General features: G+C 42.4%; 1 protein-coding gene across 1 annotated transcript in view; it reads right to left on the reverse strand.

Annotated features, from left to right (window-relative positions):
• Positions 1-15,589, reverse strand: part of poc1bl (POC1 centriolar protein homolog B (Chlamydomonas), like) — a 157,444-nt gene extending 141,855 nt beyond the window's left edge. Inside the window, exon 1 of the mRNA XM_084312583.1 lies at positions 14,823-15,589. The gene's annotated coding sequence lies outside the window, so the exon portion shown is untranslated. The remainder of the gene's footprint in view (positions 1-14,822) is intronic.
• Between the last annotated feature and the right edge of the window lie 1,708 nt (positions 15,590-17,297).

Genomic DNA, 17,297 nt, shown 5'->3' on the forward strand with positions numbered 1-17,297 from the left:
AGCAGGGCTAGTACTAGTAGAGCCAGCTAGTGGTAAAGCTCCCAGGTGTGAATGGAACTGTGTGAATGTGAAGCAGGGCTTTGCTGAAAAAGAGCATTCATGCTCAGCGAACCTACCCTGGTAAATAAAGGTTATATATACAGAACCATAACCTAGCCCCAACCATAACCATAAGCTAACCCTGACCATACTCTAACGCTGACTAGGTTTATTCCAAAAGGCCACAGATGAGTGTGAGTGTATCAACCGGTTTGTAGGAATCAATAAAATCCACTTTGAGCTGCATTTTATGTATGAAAGATGCTCCATAAATGAACTATTATTATTATCTGTCTATGCTTAGCTAATACTCAGCTTTTTGTGTTTTTTTCACAGAATGAGGTGTGCTGGAGATGTTACTGCCTCTCCCCCTCATCCCTCTCCCCTTATCCATCACCCCTCTCTCCTTATCCATCACCCTCTCTCCTCCCCTCTTACTCCAGATGAGGAGTGCCGGCCTGTGGAGCAGGCTCCCCGGAAGGTGGACATTACTAGAAAGCTAAAGAATGCTTAAAATTTAATAGGAATGTTAGAGGTTCTAGAACAGGGGTGTCAAACTCATTTTCACAGAGGGCCACATCAGCATTATGGTTGCCCTCAAAGGGCCAAATACCGTATAAATGTTAATGTAATGTAAAATAAATGTAGCTACTCGTTTACATATTGTTAAACATGTTGTTTCTGTATTTATTACTTATTCAAGTTATACATATTGCATATGCATTTGCATAGATGTAAAAATATATGTTAGCTTATGTTATTTTAACAAATAATTTTAGTTTATCAGAACCCCATATTACTCCATTAATCAAACCATTCAAATAAATAACAAAGAAGAAGATCATCAAATACAAGCTATGACATTATGTTTGTTCAAAACCTTTTTGTCACAGTCAAGAGGCAGAACTAACAACTGAGCTGCAAAGAACATGTGGGACAGATGTAGCAGATGTTACAAAAACAAATGGCTGCACACAACCTTGCAGAGGCCATACATCCAACTAATGGAAGATAGTTTAATTAACAGATTGCAGAATGGGTACAGTACAGTACAGCTCAATACACACAATTGTTAAGGGGATGCAGACCAGAGAAAGACTTTCGACTTGTTTACATCAGGGTCCACCATTTTCAATTCGTAATGAAATTGCTATTATGTGTCTGCATGAACACACAACTGTAACAAAATAAGGGTTGTCTCAGTTCACAACTATATTGGTCAAGTTTTGGGTGGGACTTGTTTGCATCCCTACAGCTTCTTATTCAATTGAGCGAGATGCTCGGTTATGTCACACAGCCAGTTTGCATCCGACAGTTCAGATAATATTTCTTCAACCCTTTGTTACCTATTCCGCCTGGATCTTTTTTGTATTTTGGGCTGTAAAATTGTCAAAGAATGTCTGAGGAGTAAGTGCTTTTGGCTTTTTTCCTTTGTTACTTCATCAATACCTCAGATGTTCAACATACATGCATGTGTAAGAATGTGTAATAACTAAGGCTGTCAAAGTTAAAGCTTTATTAACGCATTAACCCACAATTATTTTAACGCCGCTATTTTTTAACCCAAGATTAATGTTAAAAAAATAGCTCTTGGGGGCCACATCAAATGACGTGGCGGGCCACATTTGGCCCGCGGGCCATGAGTTTGACACCTATGTTCTAGAAGGTCCTACTATGACATCATCACCAACGTTCCAGAATGATCGGGCATACCTAAGGTTCTAGAATGTACTGCCATGACATCACACACGTTCCAGAATGTTCGGGCGGCACTAATTTTCTAGAATGTTCCTAACAATAGGTCTGTGGGTGAATTATGTACCATTACAATCACTACAGTACTGTATTAAGTTTCAAAAGTAAAAGTACAGTACATAATCTATAGGGTGTTCTTGTATTTCAGTGCATTCAACCCTCGATTGACCTGAAGGTTGTTAAAGTGGTCCAGTTATGCTGCTCTGTGTCCCTCAGATTGCTGGTTTACAATGTTAAAGTACTTAATCTTCATCAACAGTTGCTGATATTGCAAATGTCAACAGACCAGGCTATTAATCCACAATGGAGGTACTAGAAGAATATAATGTTAAATTACCATAGATGTATCACAACAACACATGATATTGTTCGCTATTCCAGTTTATATCATACATCCATTTGTGTAACTGTAAATCCATGTATATTTATTGTATATATTAAAAATAGTGGCTATTTATGTACACTTTAGTTGTGGGTTTTCTTTTCTAATCAGAGTGATCTATCTTGAGAATGTGTTGTATATGCATTTATTTATATTTATATTAAATATAACTTATACTTAGTGTTATAAGAAAAGTTATAAGAAAAAGAAAATGTCCTGTACCCATATACTGTGATTTACAGGTATTTTGGTAAATGGCTGTATTTATATAGCGCTTTTATCCAAAGCGCTTTACAATTTGTTTCTCACATCTTACCCATTCACTCACACATTCACACACCGACGGTGGAGGCAACCATGCAAGGTGCCAACCTGCTCATCAGTGTCTTGCTCAAGGACACTTCGACACGCTGCCCGGGAGGAGCGAGAATCAAACCGAGAACCTCCGGATTACCAGACGACTGCTCTACTCCCAAGCCACTGTCGCCCCCTATTATTAGGTCTATTTTATTATTAGGTCTTTTTACTTTGGTCTCTATCACTATACATTTATAGTTAGTGTAATCAATCATTTGACCTGATGTACACTAGAATGTGCAGCATACCATTCTCTGATGCCTCACCCCTTTATGGATGAGGATTGTTGGCAAGTGACAGCTCTCACTTTTTTCCTCATTCTAGTGACTAGTAGTGACACAACTGTCTGGTCTAGCTTGTATACTGCGTTGGACCACTAAACTAAATGTATCAGCAATAGTAATAATCATGGATTATCGTCATAGTTCTTGTAATCTTCAATCAAGTCAACTGTAAGTAATGCGACGTTATCTATAGCTAATGCTTGCATCACCATGGAGGTCTAAGGTAAATGGGTATCTCATGAACGTACTTTTCCACTGCATATTGTAACCCTCTCTGTCTGCTTCTAGATGAAATATTTGTGTTATCTTTAAAAAACAGGTCTATTACCTGCTGTGGTAAATCTCCCGCGGCATAGCCCCTTTCGTGACTGTGAAGCAAGGCTTGCATCAGTCAGGAAAGGGGCTACCTACGGCCAATGTTCCCCCTAAGCTGCGCCCGTGCGCACATGGCAAAACGCTCCCGCGCACATCTGAAATCTGTTGCGCACAGAAACGTTTGTGTAAAATATGCATGTAGTTAAATTGACTGGCGCGTTGCACCGAATACTACGGTAACCTGTTGCGTGTGACGTTACCAAGAGAAGCCTCGCTTTCAGTGCTTTGTGGGCGTCGCTACTGCGCTCTCACACAGACAACAGAGCAGGAAGCACAGATCCAACCAGCATCGCTGGCTCCTCACAATGCAAACGCGAAAATGTACATTACAGATGAACTGCAGAGAAAATTCCCAATTTATCGTCCCGGGCGAGTTTAATTGGAAGCGGAGTGCAACGAGTGCAAGTTCAAGTTCAAGTTCAAGTTCAAGTTCTTTAATAGTTGTCATACAGAAGTACAGAATACTTTCATACAAAATGCTTCTTACTGTTACGCTCCAGAGACTGTGCTAGACAAGATAGTATCAAATAACATAATAACATAATATAGCATGAATTTAGAAGAAGAAAATGAGGTCACAGTGTTCGGTATAGACATATGTACAATGTTCTGAGTTACCATATAATATACAATACACAATACTATGCAGTGTACTAATGTACAGTACTATCTAGTGCAAAGCAGAAATGGGATGAGGTACAATTTTAGGTACAATTTACAGTAAGGTGTACGAGTTGTAGTGCAATCCTTCATCCATAAATATAAAGTGTGGGGAGTGGGTGCTACAGTGTGTTTGTTTAAAGTGGGTGTGTGCTATAAGTGTGTGGAGTGGGTGCTACAGTGTGTTTGTTTAAAGTGAGTGTGTGCGTGTGGATGTGTGTGCTATGTGCGTTTGGTGGTTGTTGTTGTGTAGTGTTCATTCATTGTTCGTTTAGCAGCCTGATGGCCTGGGGATAGAAGCTTCTTCTGAGTCTTTCTGTGCTCGCCTTGAGACTCCTGTATCGCTTGCCTGACCGCAGCAGTTCAAAGAGGCAGTTGTTCGGGTGACTGGAGTCTTTAATGATTCTCTTAGCCTTGCCCTTGCAACGCTTGTAGTAAATGTTCTGGAGGGTGGGGAGCCCCCCTCCAATTGTGCGTTCGGCTGAACGTGTCACTCTTTGTAGTCTGCTTTGGTCTTGTGCAGTGCTATTCCCAAACCAGGAGGTGATGTTGCCGGTCAAGATGCTCTCTATTGTACATGAGTAGAAGTTCTTAAGGATCTTCTGGCTGACTTGGAACTTCCTTAGGCGCCTGAGGAAGTAGAGGCGTTGTCGTGCCTTCTTCACAACACTGTTAATGTGTGTGGTCCATGTCAAGTCCTCGGATATGTAGGCTCCGAGGTACTTAAAGCTGTTGACTCTCTCAACCGGTGCCCCGTCGATGCTGAGGGGGCTGTAGTCCTTGACCCCCGACCTCCTGAAGTCCACAATCATCTCCTTTGTTTTGCTGACGTTCAGGGAGAGGCTGTTTTCCTGGCACCATCCCGCCAGGACCTTGACCTCTTCCAGGTAGGCCCTCTCGTCGTTGGCAGAGATCAGGCCCACCACCACTGTGTCGTCAGCAAATTTGACGATTGTATTGCTACTCCGCTGAGCCACACAGTCGTGTGTGTACAGGGAGTAGAGGAGGGGACTCAGAACACAGCCCTGGGGGGCCCCTATGTTGAGGGTGATGGATGAGGAGGTGCAGTTGCCTGCTCTCACCACCTGGGGTCTGCCAGTCAGGAAGTCCAAGACCCACTGGCAGAGGTCATAGCCCAAGCCCAGGTCCCTGAGCTTGGCTATGAGTATGGAGGGGACTATGGTATTGAATGCCGAGCTGTAGTTGATGAATAGCATTCTCACATAGTTCCCCTGCCTCTTGTCCAGGTGTGATGCTGCTGTGTGCAGCACATGGGATATGGCGTCCTCCGTGGACCTGTTGGGGCGGTATGCAAATTGCAGGGGGTCCATGTTGATGGGGAGGGAGGAGCAGATGTAGCCCTTTACTAGCTTCTCAAAGCACTTCATGGCTATGGAGGTGAGAGCTACAGGGCGGTAGTCGTTGAGGCAAGCAGGCTTGGATTTTTTGGGTACAGGGATAATAGTGGACTTCTTCAGGCAGGTGGGGATGACAGCCTGTTCTAAGGACAGGTTAAATATGTCAGTGAATACTGGGGCCAGTTGGTCGGCACAGACTTTTAGGACGCGGCCGGGGATGCCGTCTGGACCTGCTGCCTTCCTGATATTCACTTTTTTAAAGGTCCGCCTCACCTCATGCTCTGTTACCCTGAACACTGCGCCTCCATCAGCAGCCGACCCCCCCCCCCCCATTGCCGAGGCTTGTGAGCTGGTGTTGTTATTACCAGCATCAAACCTTGCATAGAAGGTATTGAGGTCATTTGCTAAGGAGATGTCACTGTTCAGTTTGAGGGAGGCGCCTTTGTAGTCTGTCATCGTTTTGAGCCCCTGCCACATAGCTCTAGAGTCAGCTTGTTCAAACTGGAGTTCAATTTTATCCCTGTAGCGTCGTTTGGCCTCTGACACTGTCCTCCTTACGTTGTATCGCGCCACCTTGTGGTCATTCATGTTGCAAAGCTTGACCATATGTTTCTGTGTCTAATAAAGGTGCTGGCGATCTCAAAGCTCACATGGACACAGAAAAACATTACAAACAAAGCAGTGCGAGGCGAGAGTTTGATGGCAAAGTTGACCGAATTGATTGAAGAATGCAGCTATACAGAGAGAAAGAAAATAATTGAAAACTATTTTGATGCCTCAAAATGATGTTTTGGTTTGATAAGATGCTTATGATACAATCATTCTAAGGATTATGTGTGTAATAAATTAGTTTAGTACACTAATTGCAACAAATCTGAAACTGCATAGTGCACTTTTAAATTAGTATCTTTGTGAGATTACTGTTTTATAATATACATTACATTGAAAAGATACAAAGATATATTTTTTAAAGCTGGATTTTCTAATACAGAAGAGGTATTATTTAGAACATTACTTCATATTTTTCTTGTTATTTATTTTGTCCAGTAAGACTTGAAAATATATATTATTTTGTCATAGGTTGATTTTGTTATTTTCTTGAGATTTGTCAGATAGATTACTTTAGGCATAATACAGCATGTTGAGTAACTTTGGTTCTAGAGAGATATTATTTTGTATTATAAAATTATATAAACAATAATTTTATATCAATACAGAGGAGGCATACTTTAAATATATTATAATGATAAGGCATCTTTGAGTAAACTTTGAGTATCATTAAGTATCTTGAGGCTGAAGGCAGAGTGTCCTCTTTAAAAAATAATCACAATATGGTCACCCTTGAAGTCGCATTATAATTCACTTAATAAAATAATGACGAGTCAGCCTCCTAAAAAGACAAAAGTTAGTGACACGACTCACACCAAAGAAGGACTTTGCTCTGTATCGTCAATTAGTGGTCAAATAAATATTTGATTAAGGAATATAATATGCCTTTTTGTATTATTTCTCTGTGTATCAGCAAAATGTATATATTTTTACGTTAGACATTGAGGGAAATTAAGATTCTCAGATTTTTCACAAACTGCCGCTTATCAACTAACCGGTTAATTTGCAGGTGACGTATGTTGCTCAGTAGTTGCTGATGTCTGCTCAGGAGGTTTGAGTGTTTGCTCAGACCGAAAATAAATTAGAGGGAACATTGCCTACGGCCATCGTCAACGAGAGTCATCCACGGTCGGCTTAGCTTGACCGAGTTTTCAAAGGGGGCGTGGTTTAGCGACAGGTCTATTGGAACTGCTGCTCGCAGAGTTTTCGTTGCACATAGAAGCAGACTCGAGATGAGTTGTTACAGAGCTGGTCCACGCTGCTCCGTCTCTATTATGAAATGACAATCGCGCAGTTGAGACGCCCACTGCGCAAGACTATTACTCGCACACTGTGCTCCTAAATGATTTTCCCGGTTCGCACAAATCTATTTTTAGAGGCAAATGCGAGTGAAATGCTTGCACTGTATAGCCCTGATATAATACTCTAATATGCTCATATGGCTCCCAATTATTTTACACGCCAGAGTGGCCGGGTAGCCTCTGTAATTTACCAGCCAAAGAGGAAATCTACACGCCATTGGCGTTTGGCGGGTGCTTATTTTGTTCCGTGTGTGCATGTGCGTGTGCGATGCGTGTGTGTGTGTGTTTTCCATCTCTGGTCTTTGGATGAGGTCAGAGGAGTTTGATAGTATTTACTGAGGATGGCCAGATAATGTTGATATTTGAAAACTTTAAAAATAATACATGTAAACATGATCATGCAACATAAAAAAAATTGTTGTAGTAACGGTTTGGGAGAGGGAGGTAGGGAAAGGTTTTAGTTTGTGTGGTGTGATAACAATGTTCAAATTGAGAAGTTTAGACTTTAGTTTAGTTTTACAACTGTCTGAAATAACATTTTTATTAACATTATTTATAATGAAAGTACCAAAAAAGGTACAGCCAGCTACCGGTATAGATTCTCAGGTACCGGTATCGGTTCAAATATGAACGGTACCCAACCCTACCGACTACCGCGTCAAGCCTAGTCCTACAGACTGTAAAGTTTCATCCGAACGAAAAGACAACGTCACGATTATTTTTTTAATCACGACCCAGAGGAAAGAAATTATGTTTAAATTGTGAAATTCTCAAAAGTTTCCCAGCCCTAACGGCTCACACACCACAGTGTAGTAAACAAGTTTGACAATGGCGGGGGAACAAAGGGCAGATTTTATCAGTCAAGAGGGGATGAGTAAAAGATCACTGAACCCGGGGCCTGGAATGTAGGAAAGTGAATTCTGGTGAAAGACATTCCTCACACCACCACCTGTCAAACAGGACTTCACCGTGAATGCTTTTACTAAACATACAAAAAAATCTAGGGCCTCCACTAAAGAAACTCTTTTCTGACCAATCTGTCAAATTTTAGTTTTCCACAAGTATGCAATAATGCAGAGGGATCGCTTTAAAATCGAGTGTTTACCAGAGACATGCTTTTCAGAAAATAAGCTAATTCATTCATCATGGGAAAAACAAATCGACATACCGGTATATGGACTGACAAGAATCCTTGGTGGTCTAAGACCAAACAGCAGAATGCAGCAGCATATTTAGAATAAGCTGTATGCATCTTCAGCTCGTTATATACAGTATGTCCCAATCGCAGATGGCCCTAGAACAGAACATTCTGAACTACCAAGGAAACGGAGGTGACAAAGAAGTCAAGGCAAAACAAAACAGGAAATGGAATCAGTTGTGCTGCATGTTGTGTATTTTGCCTCAGGCACTAGGGGAAATCCAATCCATCGTCAACTTAAAATCTAAAGTAAAATCAAGTGGTGGATTTGGACACCCGGTCCTCGACCCGGCACTGCCTCTACAGTATGCCTTTTTTCAGTGGATGTGTGAACATTTTCGCTAAACATTATTTCTGCAGATGTCTCTAGTTTCTGCTGAACTAACAATGGAAACTCGTGTTGACCTAATTACATCTTTTGACAACAACGGCAGGTGCTGAAAACCAGAGCCATCTAAGCCCAAATGAATCCATAGAAACTTGAAATCAAAATCGAATCGAGACTGAAATAAAGAGCTTGTTTCTCATTTGAGGCTGAAAGAAGGCTTGTTATTGCAACTTTTATGCCTGTGCTTGATTACGGTGATGTTCTGTACATACACGCGTCGTCTCAGTGTCGGAGTATTATTGACTATCTATCACAGCTTGTTGAGGTTTGTGACAAATTGTAAAGCGCTGACTCATCACTACCCTGTATGTAGGGTCAACTCATCACTACCCTGTATGTAGGGTTGACTCATCATGGTACCCTGTATGTAGGGTTGACTCATCATCACGGTACCCTGTATGTAGGGTTGACTCATCATCACTGTACCTGTATGTAGGGTTGACTCATCATCACGGTACCCTGTATGTAGGGTTGACTCATCATCACGGTACCCTGTATGTAGTAGGGATGTGCATCTCCTCACTGAGGCCGATGCGATGTGCATCTCGATACGGTGCCAACGATACGATACATTAACGATACATTTGAAGCACCGGGCGATGTGATGCGATATGATTCACCCCCTGTTGAGATACGATACGATTCGATACGATTTGATTCAACATAATGCGATTCGGGGGGATACGATGCGATTCAACACGATGCAAAATAATAATAAATAATACAATTTTATGGTATGACAGAGGATTTGGTTGTATTCCTTATATGCAGCTTATTATTATTAAAAATAAAAGAATCTACTGTAAGACAATTTATATAAAAACTCTTGGGTGCCTAAGAAGACTTTTGCATAAACTGTCTTTTCTATACACTTTAGATAAAAACACACGAGAGAGAGAGAGAGAGAGAGAGAGAGAGAGAGAGAGAGAGAGAGAGAGACCCTCCCCGTCTGAGCGGCCGTCGACAGTTGATGATGTCACACACTAGACTAGGTCACTAGGATGCGTCTATATACTTTCCGACCGTAGCATTATGTCAACAACACCGAGCCAGCCTGGATGGATTGCATGAAGCGATATAATTAAGAAATGAATAACCAATAAATGTGAAGTTATCTTTGAACCCCTGTTGTCAAGCGTCTTCAATATACCCCCCCCCCCTCCTCACTAATGTTACTGGTGTTGCAGAGTCACTTTAGTTAGACACTAGTTTAGCGTTAGCTGAACGGCTAACTGGCGTTAGCCAGAGGCTACTAGCGTTAGCATGTTGAGCAATTCTATTCATGTCTCCTCGACTTCCACTGTTTGTTGATAACTGTGACGCGGCTCTCGCCTTATGTAGTAGCAAAGCAATAGTATCTGCTGTGTGTGTGTGTGTGCAGTCACAGTGCACTGCTGACAAGTGGATGAGAGGAAATTATATCAATGCATCGGTTTTTGACCGATGCAAAGACGCTACAACAAGATGCATCGCGAGTTCAGCCTGACATTTTGCCGACGCAGACTTATTCCACCGGTGCACTTGCATCGTGAACGTGTATGCCAGCGCACCGATGCAAATCGATGAATCGTCACATCACTAGTATGTAGGGTTGACTCATCATCACTCTGTACCCTGTATGTAGGGTTGACTCATCATCACTGTACCCTGTATGCCCGTGTTGGCTGGTCTGCACTGGCCACCCACAGACTTGTGCATTGGTACATATTGATTTACAAGGCAATTATCCGTCTCCTCCCCCCTTACTTGTGTACTTACTTGTAGTATATTGTCCAGAAAAGTTTTCAGAGTAATTTTCTACGTTCTCAAAGTTTGCTCCTATTGTCTGTTCCGAATGTTCGTACTGAAATGGGAAAGAGAGCATTTAGTTATTCAGCTCCCTCGGCTTGGAACATGTTACAGAATGACCTGAAACTCTCTGACTATGTATCACTGGATGCTTTTAAATGCCTCATGAAGGGACTAGAGGCTGAATCAATGGTCTGTGGTTGTTTTGATTTGCCCTAATAGTCTATTGTTGCTGCCTGCCCTGCTAGGTTGCCTCTGGCTCTGATATTGGTTGTTTAGTGTATTTGTGTCATTTGTAGGGCTGTCTTAAATACTTCGAAGCTTCGTTCGATGGGCATGGGATTCGAATATGAAAATAAAATTTGATTATAAAAAGAATATATATATATGATGTTTTTTTTTTGCAAAATCAACTCTGCCTCTCTTTGTTAACACTTTGATCGCCATGGTTAAATTCATAATTTACCATCCCTCGCCATCTCTATTTGTCTATGGAGAAGTTCCCCTTCTTTGCAGGGCTATAACTTTTTAAATTGTATTGCTAAATTGACATTATTATGGCCCATTCAATGTCCTATATCTATTGTTCAGGGTGTAGCAACGTTATACTTTTTCATTCACATATTCATACTAAAATACGGTCTAAAGTATAAGTATGTTTTTATCGTTTTCTGCAGCTTTCTCCAGAACTTGATTTATAGCCCTAAATGCATTATATTGATGATCAAATACAGTTTGGTAGGAATCTGTGCGAGATAAAAAATGTCAACTGGACGTGCTTCTAGGAGTTACTACGTATGATCTGATGTTGACCGGATGGGCGGGGGGTCGTTTATAATTCCGTGGGCAACGTTATATCATTAATCTAGTGTGGGTGATATGATCATCAGAGCAGTTAGTAAAGAACACGTTGGAAAATAACGCTGGATCTTACCGTATCTTCCTCGCGCCGTTGGGCGATGAGCGTGGAGCAGAGATATTCATATTATGGGATGTAGAAATACACGATCCATTTCCAGGTTGTATAATAGTATATACGTCCAAATCATGTTGTTTGTCGAGTTATTTGCAACCGATCGACATCCATTGTGTCAAGATGGAGTCCTGCTAATGATAGCGAGTGATCCACATGACTTCCTGTTGGGCGATCTGCCGATCGGCCACCAGATGGCGCTCTTGAACCCTTAGAGAGTTGAGTGGAGCTCAGCAGTATATCTCAGGTCCCCGGGGGAGAAATATGATTTCGATCACAGATTTTTGAAATATTGATATCAAAGACGTGTTACGGCGTCTTCGGCAGAATGAGCATGGCGGGGAATGACGAGTTACGGCGTTTCCGGCGATTAAAGTGTTAACTACAACAAGCAATGCTGTTTGTTATTTAAGATGAGTGCTGTTTGTTATTTAAGATGAGGTCGGACTCGGCACTGACAGATTTGTGTTCATTGTGCTGCTTTTATAAAGCCTCAAATGACGGCTTACAATATTTCATGAAAGCAAAGTGTTTTGTTTGTCTAAGATTTAAAAAGGTTTAAACTTTACAGCACTGACAAAGTTGAACAAAGTGCTGTACAAGTCCCCCCCAAATTTTTTTTTTAATTATACTTTATTTTTATTTTTATTTTTTATCTCAAAGCTTCGAATTAAAATCGAATCTCGGCCCCGAAGCTTCGAATTCCAAAAAAAATCGAAGGTCAGCCCTAGTAATTTGTTGTTGGTTTTTTGTATTTATGTGCAATTTTGTATTCCTTTGCTGCAGCTTGTCTTGAAAAAGAGATTTTTTATCTCAATGTGACTTTCCTGGTTAAATAAAATAAAAAAATTAAAAGTATATAGTATCCCAGAGTCAGTCTTATTCAGGGTTCTCATAATCGGTATAAGAACTTCCCTGAGTTATTGTAAACAGGGACACGATACATGAGCCAACTATCCCAATTGACCCATCTCAAGCCACTCCCTCTTTTCTTGATTCTCCAATCACAGCTGTTGCTTCCCTCGAAGCGGCAGTTGCGATTGGAGGATCGGGGGGGAAAGGGCGGGTTTTGAGATATATCCTGTTCATAATATTGGCCCATCTCAAAATAGGCCCTCTTTTCTTGATTCTCCAATCACAGCTGTTGCTTCCCTCGAAGCGGCAGTTGCGATTGGAGGATCGGGGGGGAAAGGGGCAGGTTTTGAGATATATCCTGTTGATAATATTGGCCCATCTCAAAACAGGCGCTCTTTTCGTGATCCTCCAATCACAAGCGTTGCTTGCCTTGAAGCGATTTGAGATGGGCCAGATTCTGTTTGAGATAGGTCAGAGATAGGTCAGATAAACAGGTCAGGTCAGTATAACAGGATATATCGGTGCAGATCGGGACGCACTCATTGATACCATTCACAGGAGAGAGAGAGAATGAATGAATGAAAGAAAGAGCGAGACAGAAAGACAGCCGTCCACCATCTGTGGTCCACAACATGCCGTCAGAGAAAAATGCCAGACCAGCTGGACACGTCAAACTGTGAACGCCGAAAAGGAGAGTTCGCTCCATGTAAACAGCGGTGCCTCTTAGCAACACAAACAAACTCTCTTCTGTGATTACACTCGGCATATACAACACGGAGGGGACGCCATTTCAACCGAGTCAGCCAGGCAGAGGCGTGCGATGATGGAGGTCAGGGCTGAACGTTGGATAGAGACGCCTTCTAATCAGGAGTCCTCTGACACAACGCTGACGCAAATAGCTTCAGTCTGTCTATAGAAAATGTAAACGCTTAGGTAATTGCTGCATTATTTGCCTCTTGGCAGGGTTAGGGAAAAAAGAAAATGTAGTCCAGTAACTGATTACTGATGACCTGCCAACAGGTATAGTGATGCGTAATGTAATCGGTTGGATTGCTCCCGAAACACAGTAACATAAGTGGATTACATTTGAATACTTTAGGGTTACTTTGCTTCTGAGGCACAGAAATGAAAAGGTAAAAACTGACAATTTAGGCTATTCCAATGTACACACTGTCATTTGAATGACGTTAGTATCATTGTCTACAATCTAATAATGTCCTTATTATCACCATCAGAGTGCATTTTACCCATTCAAACATGCTTCTGAGTATTCAAGTTAGTAGCTGATTTAAAAGGTATCTGTAACATGATTACTGCATTTTTCTGTAATCAGTTTACATTTTCATTTTTTTTTTTTTATTATTTAGACCTAATTACTGTAATCCAGTTAGCGTTACATTGTAATCCATTACTACCAAGACCTCATCCCTGATGGGACCCTGATGTAAACAAGACGAACGTCTTTCTCTGGTCTGCATCCCCTTAACAATTGTATGTATTGAGCTGTACTGTACCCATTCTGCAATCAATTAATAAAGTTTTCAATCAATCAATCAATCTGCCTTTGGTGGTTAGAATGTACAGCCAAACGCTAGTCTTCCAAGACCTAGTTAATGGAAATTGATTAGCTGACCTCTTGGCCCTCCTAGTACAGCTATTCGGTCAGGGAAAGTAGTAGTAGCTCTAATTTCCCTAATGGATATCTGGCCGGTCTGTTGACTTGGCAGAGAGACTGATTGATTGATTGATTGAAAAGTTTATTAACAGATTGCAGAATGGGTACAGTACAGTACATCTCAATACATACAATTGTTAAGGGGATGCAGACCAGAGAAAGACTTTCGTCTTGTTTACATCAGGGTCCCCCATTTTCAATTCATCATAAACGCATCAGACAGCTGGAAGGAAGGGAGGAAAGGGGTTGTTTTTCAGCGACTACTACAGTAATTTATAGGTCTATTGATGGTGATGAGTGGGTGTCTTGCCTTGCAGCAAAGTGGTTCATAGGCAAATAGGCTGTCGAGCATAATCCATAATTCGATCATACGACAGAGCAGTGGAGTTGAACTTTCGACAACTTTGCATTTTTTTGGCAATGATCAATAATAAATAATCCCCCGAGTCCACAACCAAACGGTAGACACTGTCACTAAAACATGCAGTGTTTATGTAGACTGTGACTCACAGGATCAGCGTTATCCGTGTTCAAGAGGGAGGTTTAATATCCCCCTAATTATTGTCTCTTGTTTAACATCCTGACAGTGGGTTGCTGCTAACAATCCCATATTTAGCCACCGTCTCGACAGCATGATACTTCGTATTAAGTTATATTATATAGCCTAGTTGGAACTGTAGCGGCTCTGTCTGTCATGTGTTCAATGACGACAATATCCCCAACTTTCTTTTTTACCGACAAACCAGACGTGAACTTTTTCTCTGAAAAGTATAATGTGCTATAATAATAACTTCGCCGTGTCGTACTAAAACAAAACGGGCATACCTTTTTATCACAAGCTACATTCCTTGTAGCTTCTTCTCGGGGAGTCGGGAGTGTTGTCGGTGTGTGTGTCCTCCTCCTCTCTGGGTCGCAGCAGTAACTGTCAACAGCGTGCCCACCACCACCACATCCCCTCTCTCTCCTGTCGTCTCGCGCTCCCTCCACGTCGGTGATGCTTCTTCTGGCGCGTGGCGCTGGTTTAACGTTACCGGTTCGACGGGGCTCGCGCTGCTACAGCTGGTTAGACGGGGCTCGCGCTGCAGCACAGCTGTCACTCACTTCTTCTTCGTGCTCCACACGTTGATGATGGTTCTTCTGGCGCGTGGCACCGGGGACTGGTTTAACCCTTTCACTGCCACACGACAGAAGGTTAACCCTTTACTATCACACTATCACTACTATCTCCTGTCGTGTGGGCAGTGAAAGGGTTTTAAAATCGGCTGTCGTGTAGTGGCAGTGAAAGGGTTAACCTTCTGTGTATTGTTGTTGTCGCAGTGAAAGGGTTAACCGTTTTGGTAGTGCGGCAGTGAAAGGGTTACCGGTTAGACCGGGCTCGCGCTGCAGCAGCAGCTACAGTAAACTACTACAGTGAGTATAGTAGTGCCACTGCTAACTGTCACTCACTTCACTTCTTCTTCTTCTTCTTCTTCTTCTTCTTCTTCTTCTTCTTCTTCTTCTTCTTCTCGCTGCAGCAGCTACAGTAGACTACAGTATAGTGGTGCTATGGTGCTAACTGTCACTTCACTTCTTCTTATTCTTATTCTTCTTCTCTTGCGGAGTGGAGGAGTGTCGTTGTTGTTGTCGTCGTCTTCTACTCTGTGTCGCCGCCGTTCAGATAAGTGTCGAGTCAGCTAGAATGCTGCCCAGCTGGATTATGAAAGGCAACGTTGAGTCTAGACTTTGTAACTAAAAAACTTTTTTTTTAAACCATCAACTGGTGAACAATAGATATGTTTCACATTGTCTCGACTTGTTGTGTTAGCTAGCTGGTTATCAGGAAATTCCCAATGGCCCACGTGACCACTGCTGACCAGTCGTTTAAATATATATATATATTTAATTAATTAATTAACACTATCCATCCCCCTCCTCCTCCCCTCGTTCTGTATTTGAACTTGCACCTCTGAAATGAGCAAAAAATAAATAATGAAAATAAATGTATCCTTTGTAGTGCTGAGAGATAGGAGTCGGAGGCCGTGTCTCGAAGCTCAACGTAACTCCTTTAATATTCATCAGTAAAACAACATGTCGACGTACATGACTCGATAGATAGCATGAATGCCGGTGGCAGGAAGTGCCACACCCTAAATCGTTGGGGGGGAACCAATATTCCCAACAACAGTTCTGTGTGAATTATGTACAATCACTACACAAGCCCCCCCAGAATTCACCCATAGTCAAAATCCCCCCGGCGGGGGGGAACAACTCTCCGGCCTCAGCGTGTGTGGAGAACCGGGGGCTGCCTTCATGGACCGGTGGAAGCGTTCGCATAGCCCGTTGGCCTGAGGGTGGTACGCGGTGATACGGTGCAGCTTAACCCCCAGGCCGCTGGCGACCGCGTTCCGGAGCTCCGAGGTAAATTGTGAGCCCCGGTCGGAGGTGAGGTCGGACGGGGTCCCGAAACGTGCGACCCACGTGCTGATAAAGGTGCGGGCCACGTCGGAAGAAGATGTCGAGGCGAGGGGAACGGCTTCCGGCCATCGGGTGGTCCTGTCCACCATGGGCGGCGGTTGTATAAGGCTGGGGCAGGCTGTGCCTTCCCAGACCAGTCGACACATTATTTTTATTTATTTAAAAAAAAAAAAATTTTAGCCTTTATTTTTTCCCCTGTGTACCTGTGTGTGTGTGGGGGGGCTGGGGTCCGTCAATGGATAGGTGTGGTGACACTTAACATTCCAGACGGCCTGAATACACTGAAGACTGGCAGGAGCCCCCACCCACCCCCACTTCAAAACATGGTTAAAAAAGAACTTGTCAACAACATCCCTGCAGAACACCATATGCTTGCCTGTACCTAATATGTAGAATTATTGTTTGTTTGTACATTGTCTGTACATGTCTGATGTAAATATTTAGCATTTATATATAAATAATATTGGGCATACTGCAGAATTAGGCAGCCTGTCTGTGTGTGTGTGTGGGGGGGGGGGGGGGGGGTCGCCCCGACGGAGGTGTCAATGGGTAGGTGTGGTGACACAGTTGACATTCCAGACCGCAATGCATCCAGTACTGTCTGTACCAATCACATCGCACGCACCGTTTGTATAAACATTATAAACATAATTTAGCTGCTGCTGATGCATAATGAATGAATGGTGAGTTGTTTAAAATGACAACATACATGTGTTAATTATTTGATTTGATTGATCCGAGAGACCGAGAGAGATTGCTCCAGAGCAGGGGTCAGGAACCTTTTTGACTGGGAGAGCCATAAAAGCCAAATATTTCTAAATATATTTCATTGAGAGCCATATAGTA

Source organism: Notolepis coatsorum (assembly GCF_963971535.1).
Source record: "Notolepis coatsorum genome assembly, chromosome: 4".
Taxonomy (NCBI): domain Eukaryota; kingdom Metazoa; phylum Chordata; class Actinopteri; order Aulopiformes; family Paralepididae; genus Notolepis; species Notolepis coatsorum.